The sequence below is a fragment of the Anopheles moucheti genome, chromosome 2 (genome assembly GCF_943734755.1).
Source record: "Anopheles moucheti chromosome 2, idAnoMoucSN_F20_07, whole genome shotgun sequence".
Taxonomy (NCBI): domain Eukaryota; kingdom Metazoa; phylum Arthropoda; class Insecta; order Diptera; family Culicidae; genus Anopheles; species Anopheles moucheti.
The window spans coordinates 98680447-98688451 of NC_069140.1; positions in this window are offsets into that span (position 1 = coordinate 98680447).

Consider the following 8005-nt stretch of genomic DNA (forward strand, 5'->3'; position numbering starts at 1 on the left):
TGAACCTCGGAACTAGCCCGCCGACAAGCGCGTTGACAGTTGCGATAATTTTCCAGCGTGCTTTTTTTTTCACGGTTTGAACGTCAACTGTAACAGGAAGGAGAAAGAAAATCTATTCCGTTCCGACGGGGAGCCTGTCAACGACGAAGAAATGTGCTGTTAAACATTTTAGGCATTTTAGGAGGCCATGAAAGATACGTCAGGTCGAAAATGATTGTTTGCCACCAGGTTTTTTTTTGTTGTTGTTTAGGGTCGCGCATACAGGTAATTCTTATTTTGGTGTTTTTAGAGGGTGGTTTTTTAATGTAAACTCTCCTCATTCCTCTTGTGACGTTCGCTTCCGTTTAAGTTATCTACTGTTTTTTTACTTTTCTAAATAACAATAAGTGATAAGAGGGACTTTTAAAAACAATACAGGTTTAAGGTTTATAATATTTTGTTTAGTCAATCATGATAGAAAAAAACAAACGAGGCAGTCTTTCATCTTCCAAAACACTCCATCATTTCATCAGTGGCAACGTCGATGGTTGCCCTCATGCACACACACACACACACTGAACCTGTTACGCGATAGGTAATATGAAGGTAATTAAGCGTCCCGAAAATAAAACACCCCGAAAACTAACGACTAGCTCCCCCCGGGTGACGGAAACAACTACCGAACGGGGCTGCTGGTGCGCTCTAGTAGTGCTTTGCGTTGCGGTAATGCCTGCCATTCGCACCAGCAGAATGTCCTCGCGGTACAATCAACAAAGTAATTAAAAGCTGGTATATGATAGACGCACAATTTGGGGGGGTGGGGCTACCGTTCGGGGTGCTGGAGGATGCAGGAGGGTGTGAATGTGCTCCTGGTTGGGTTTGGAAAAATCAAACACTAAAACTAAGTTGGGAGTGAAATAGAGAAAAATGAAGAAAAAAAGGCACACATAATTAACAAGGAAGGAAATTAGTTGGTTGTGTAGACACAATGGTAGAGCTGATTTCATAAGTAACTCTTTTATATTTATATTTTTTACCACAACTGTGATAATTGTTCCATTAATTCAGTAAAATGTTGTCTTTACAGTAAATTGACTCAAGAATTTATTTTGAACTCACAAAATGTCTACCCTATTTTGCCACTGTCCAAACGTCCATAAAAACACGATTACACACCCAAAACGACGAACAGTTTGTGTGACCGGGTCCAAGTGCCTCTTTGCGTTCCCGGCGTGGAAATGGTTGGCCCAGTGTGAGTTTTGGCTTTTCTTTCATATTCTTCATCGCGCGATCAAACCACTTGGAACGATTCCCCGGGTGGTATCCCCGAACTCCCACCCCCTTCAACCAATAAAAGACATCAAAATCAACCTACTAAACACCTCCATCAACGTAGCCCAGTAGTGGCCCAAGGCACCCATAACCCACGGTAAAACCCATTAAACGAAGTGTTTTATGTTTTCGCGCTTGAACCATCGCGAGCCAGGGCACCACCGGAGGAACCAAACCCATCAATAATATGTGTGCGAGTGTAGGTGTGTGTGTGTGTGTTCCACGTAATAACATTTTCACCAGAAAAATTACACATTTTTCGCCCGTTTCGTGCGTACCACGGTATGCGTCAACGTGTTTACGAAGGTAATTAAACGTAGAACAGTGTGAACTCTCCTGCTTCGGAACTTTGAAGGCTCGACTTTTCTTGATGAGGATGTCTAATGGGGTGGCACCACTCGATATGGAGCACCCCCAGCAGATTCAGATAAGATATCGAAGGAATCCAAGAATATCAGGTTCTAATCCGGTTGCTGACTGGACTGAGGCATATCCTTTTTTTCCGTACCAGCTAAGCGATCTGTCACATTCGAGTGGATCGCTGGATTACACAAACGCTTCTTGGTTTTTGCGTGAATTATGCGAACCGAACGTTACTACCATCCCGGCACCATTAATTATTTGCCACCATTAAAAGGATTTCAATTGAGCATAAATCTCGCCACGGTTCACTGCGCCACACTGGAGCTTCTGCGTGAGTTCCTCGCGGGGGCTGAGGTACTCAGGGTGGGACCGAAGGGGGGGAAAATCGACAGCAGCAACTAGCAGTGGCAAACCAATTTCCTTTCCGGGAAAAGCCCGATTTGTGGATTTCGTACAACCATTAACAAATGAGTTCTGTCAAAACATCATTTCGGGCAGCTCATGGCAGAACCATTTGCTGTTGCCCTTTCCCCCTCCCGCATCAATTTCATCACCACTGGCAACCGGGAGTTTATCATGGGGTTTTGTTTTTTCTTGGGCGTCTTTTCTCTTCTCGGAAAAGTCGCGCCCGGTTCACTAAACAAATGCTCTCTCCATCCGGTGGAGGACACGGTGTCGTGTGCTGAACTGACGTGGAAAATGAATGAATATCGATTGCAATTGTTCGCTCAGTCATCCTTCATCCGTCCAACATGGTCCTGGGTTGGTTTGTTGGGCTTCCGTGAAGGACCATTTTTTCACATTTGGCCCATTAGCAGCATTAATGACTTTTCCGACACGTTCCGAAACGAAATGTCGTTTGCAAAAAGGAAGGAAAATAACCATTTTTTCTCCACTGCCACTCGCCATTAGGCTGGGAGCGAAAAGCGACAAGTGAGATGTTTCCTTTTCCTCACTCACACTCACACTCACACGCTCCCTCACCTCTCACCGTTAGCATGGGAAGATAAGAGAAAGGAAAAGATGTATCAATTTCCCGACTTCATCTAATATCGATAACACTAATCATCTGCCACCTTAGTGGAGAAATAGAACCAATATCTTGTCTTTTTTCGCTTGTCTTGAGGATGGAAATAGTTGCCCAAAATAAACACAGTAAAACCGTTCCTCGCAAGGCGAACACACACACACACACACCGCAGGCAGTTGGTTGGATAAACAAAATTTCGCACACATTTAGTCTGTGCTCTCTGCTCGATTCCACTCAATGCGAGGTGCAAAAATATGATTTACCATAAAACACCTTCAACCACCAGGCAACGGTATCGACGATGTTTTCCTCATCCTTCAAGTGAATTTTGTTTTCGTTTCCTCCGTCTCATTTTCCGCCTTCCCTAGCTCACCGAAAAAGCTTCAAAGTGTGTGTGTTTTGTTGTTGTTGTTGTTGTTGTTGTTGTTGCTGTAGCTTTCTTTTTGGGCCGCTTCCGGGAAATCCTTCGAAATTGAACGTCTGCAGCAAACAACCTGTATCGGATGTACGGTTTCGCTGCTTTTTTTTGCCGAAAAGAAAGATTCCGATTTTCCTATTATTCGTTTGAATCTTATTTTTGCTCCTTTCTTGCGCTTATTTGTGGAACGTTTTAGAACGCGAACAAGCGCAAAGGTGCGGGGAGGGCTGGTGTATTTCGATGATTGAAAGAAAGGCAAACAAAATGTACGTACCACCACACCGGTGTGAGGGGAGTGGTAGTGATGGGAGTAAAATCAATCACCTGCAAAGGATGTGAGATGGCCCCAGCAGCCATATTTTCGTGTGTGTGAGTGTATGAGTGTTTTCTGTTTCGGCTGCTGCTGTTGATCCCGTACATATCGAGGTCGGATCCTGCATCTGACGGCGGTACGAAAGAAAAGCCGTTTGCAAATTTCCATTCCTACACCATTTTCTAATGCTTCTTTTTTCGATTGATGCTTCCAACTGTTAGGACGAAAGCAAATAGGAAAGCTTCACGTGCTTCGAATGGGATCAATGGTTTGGCACATGTAGAACTGGTTTTTGGACACACGGTATTTCGTATTATCTATGAGTGTTGTATGGAGAATTTATTGCTTTTGAAGACGAAGTTTGATTAAAGTTTAATTAACATAGGAATATCTGATCAGTTCAATTAAAAGTTTAAAAACCAGTTGGAAGCAGGTAGATGAGTATTTAAGCATTTAAACAACAATATTTAGATGGATGTGGTTAAAGATATATTTATTTTTATTACTGGCATGAAATGAACTGATGAACAGTTTCTTTTCCTCTGTTTTGTTACCTTTTTTTTGTTGTTTAATTTTTATCTTCTTTGTGCATTCTATTTATATTCAATCAAATTATGTTTTTTTATGATCTCTTATGTATTGTTTACTTTTCCTTTATCCTTTTCCTTTTCCTTTTCTTTTTTATTTTTATGTCTTTTTATTCTGTTACGCATATTGCTTTAAAGTTGAGCTTTTTTTTCTAAATTTTCAATATTTATTCTCATCCGAATTACTTTGCTTGGCCTTGGTAAAAAAATCCTTCAAAACATTAAAAATACCCACACTCTTACTGCGCAAATTTCACGTGTGCCAATATGGCGGTGTCCTGATGCCATCGCATGACCACACATTCTTCTGCGCGTGCAAAAAATGACGCCCGCAAATCGTGGTGACACATCATCAATAAAGACATGAGCTTGCACCAGCTCGCCCAGCTTAAGCAAAGAACTCAGTCTTGTCGCAGCTGACTCCGCAAAGTAAAAAGGCAGCCCGCTATCTGCTGCCGGCAAACGACAATGCGCGCCTTCGCAAACGCGTAAGCTTAGGCAATAAATATTCAAACGCGCAAACCGGCAGGCAGCAAGCGCCCTGTGCCTCGGTGCGTTTTCGGGTAGGCAAGCGAATGTATGGGTTGGTAACGCTCAACCATCGATATTTTTCGTCTGTCATCTGCAGACACTTCATGGATCATGGTTTGCTTATCCTGGCACAGCCCCTGGCAGCTTATGATGCTTATGACACGGTGGGATACGAGGAAAAGAAAGCCCGCACACACCCGCACCGGTTCGGCGCTATCGATAGCAGGCGGTGTCCTTGCAAAAGGACATGTTTCGTTTTTCTTTCACCCAGCACACCAGCAGGTTCCCGTTTCCTTCGTTCGTGAAAAAATAGCACAAAACACACACCATATGACCCATCAGGCAGGATAGAAGCACGTGAGGAAAAGGACACGGCTTGTAACGGAAACAGCAGCGGAACCTATCGAGAAAGAGAGAGAGAGAAAAAAAAGAAACCGTCAAAAAAAGACACAGTTCGAAGGAGGCCATGTGCACGCGGAAGGAAATATTACGCAATAGATCACGCTACTCAAAAAGAAAGTAGGCTGTGCTGTGCAACGGTGGTGATGAAACGAAAGGGAACTCGCGGTCCTCTTTTTTTCAATTTCTGAGGCCGCTCGCTGCTTCGCAACGGACATCGGTTACTTCCCGGAATCTAGGAATGTTCCACCATTCCGGAATGTCTTCCGGTAATTGAAACAGATGCCACTCATTTCGCTGATGTTTCGCCGACAACGTCGGGCGTTCTGCAAAAAAACCCTCCTACAGCGCCCAATAGCGAGGGCCTCGTCGCGCGTTGCTGTGTAGAAAGTCTGAAGTTGACTGTGTATCCTGTATTCCGCTTTTTTTTTTTGTTATTTGGTCCTTTTCTCTGTTTTTTTGTTTCCACTAAGCGCCAGTTTGCTAAACATTCACTGGCATAACGCTCTGGTGTCCTGGCGGAGCGAGCAAAAAAAAAAAAAGAATACTCCCGAAAGGTTAACAGCATTTACGGTCGATTCCGACCGTTAGAAGTGCGTCCATCGGTAACGTTTGTATTAGGTTCTCAAGAGTGATTGAGCCGTTGATTGATGGAAAGAGCTGAAAAGTGGGCGCGCATGGGAAGAAGCGGTGGAAAGGCCGGGGTACAATTTTATCGATCGCTCTGTTCCACGGCCGGAACTCCGGAACACCGCCCGGAACTAAGCGCGAAGCAGGACCGAAAGCAGGAATGGAATGTGTTTCACGCACCGGGTGGTTGGTTGCATATCCGTCGGTTTTTTTTGTTTTGCCCTCTGCTCACCAGGTTCAGGTTTACGCTTTTCCTGGTTTGCTTTTCAATTTGCTAGTTTTGTCTCCTTCCTAGCCTACTAGCTGCCTGTTTGTTAGTTCTGTTGAAGTTGTTTTCCTTCTCGCGCCCGGTTTGGCCGTTTCACAGGCCGTTCTATGTTTGCCAAATGTGTTTCGATGCGTTTTCGGCGCCGATGTTTTGCCAGCGTAAACTCGATCGATTACAAACCGGAAGCAGCATGTTTAGGCGGCTGACGGCTTGCCATTTGTTTAGGCTGGAGGGCATGAGCATTCTTCGTTAAGGATCCGATTCTAATTTTCTGTGTTTTGCTTTTGCTTTGAATGTTATTTAATGTTTATTAGAGCCTTTAAAAATTCTCGATCTAAATTAAAATTCTATTAATTCTTTTTAGAATTTTTTTGTTTAATTAATTACACTTTTATTCATTTTGATTCAGGCACTCTCTCAGCTCTGCTGCATTGTTCTCTCAATGGGATTAACTATTTTACTATTTATTTTCTTTTTGTTCAGGGACTCTCTCTGCTCTGCTGTATTGTTCTCTTGAGTGGATAATATTGTTTACTCTTTTCTCTTTTTGTTTCTGTTATTCTAAAGTTTTAAATAACAGTTTACGTACTTTCCGTTTGTTTTGTTTTTTTGTTCTTTATTTTGTTTGATGTTTTGTTTTTAAACCCTCCAGTGATTTATTTTTGATAACTATTCAATTTTCAAGTCTTTTGTTTTCTCATGCTCATTGTCTTTTATACACTCTTCGTTTATGCAAACACAGACATAATTGTTCTTTATTTTTCTGATTAAATTTAAAAACATATTCTTGTTTTGGTTTTTTTATTCAGTTTTCTCATTTGTTGGATTATTGCAAAGTTATTGTATGTTGCCTTTTCGTTCTTACCTATTTTTATTCGCACGACTACAATATTCTCCTAGCAATGAGCAAATGAAAAGTTAACAGAAGCCTCTCCGGAAAATCTTTCTTCAAACAAAAAAAGAAGCTTATCCAGCAGTAAACACATTTCCATACACACAAGTCACCAACTGACGTTCCTTCCTGCAGTACAGCTGGCATTCTCTCACGCTTGTTGTTGACTTTTTCCTCCCATTTTGGACGCACAACAACGGCAGATTGCCATTTTGCTACAATCATAACCACAACCATCCCGGCTTTGCACATTGTCACCGGTTCGGTGACAACTACGCTCTGCCGGTACAATTTATGACCCGTTCGGATTGAAGTATTTTATGCAGTTCTTATCGCAAATCCCTCAACATCCAGTTGGTCCATTGTTCAGGGTCTTTATCAGGGTACGAGAGCGTACAGGCCGAAGACAGAATGGCGGAAAACAATTGTTACCAAAGTGCACCTCGTAACCGGGTGGTGCGGTTTTGGGATCGATTACATTCCGTACGGTACGCACCAGGACCAAACATTATTGGCAATTTTCTTTCTCTTCTGTCACTTTTACGAGATCCTTTCTCTCGTCGTTCGGGTTTCGGGCTCATTTTAATCAGAATCAGAAGGACCCCTCCCGGAACCGTTGCCTTTCGTGCGACAATTGACGTGCGCAGCAAAACTACTCGAACTTTTGCAATTGTAGGTTAAGTTCGGGAAACTTACACCCGTTACATTGAACAGCCGGGTACGAACGGATACGATGTGCGCTACTCCACCCAACAAACAGCAGCAATGCGTGCAAATGAACCGTAACGAAGCTGACAACTATCGATGCGGTTCGATCGAGCAGTGTCTTTGTCCAAAACGAGGGGAAACAAACATAGAAAGGATTCCCGTTTTTCGCAAACTTTGCAACAAATATCATTCTCTGTGCTGTATGCATGTAAAAAAAGGGACTTTTCACCCTTCCCCCAATGCGGTACCCCATGCTGCATTCCGTTTCAGCACAACCGTACCGAAATTATCGAAACAAACAAAAAGGGGGAACGAAAACGAACGATTGTATCAAAGTTTGGTAATTGTTTTGTTTTGTCGTCAAAACTAACCAAAATATGCGTACATTTGCACAAATATAGTGCCAGCACGAACCGAACGGAGGGAAGAACGCTCTATTGCTTTTCTTTTTTTTAAATCCCTGTAGCGCAGCACGGTCGGAGGGGGAAAGGCCAAATCAAGGAGAGGCACTGGCTGGCAGCAGGGGCAGCGATGAAAGAGTGTGTCGATCAAACG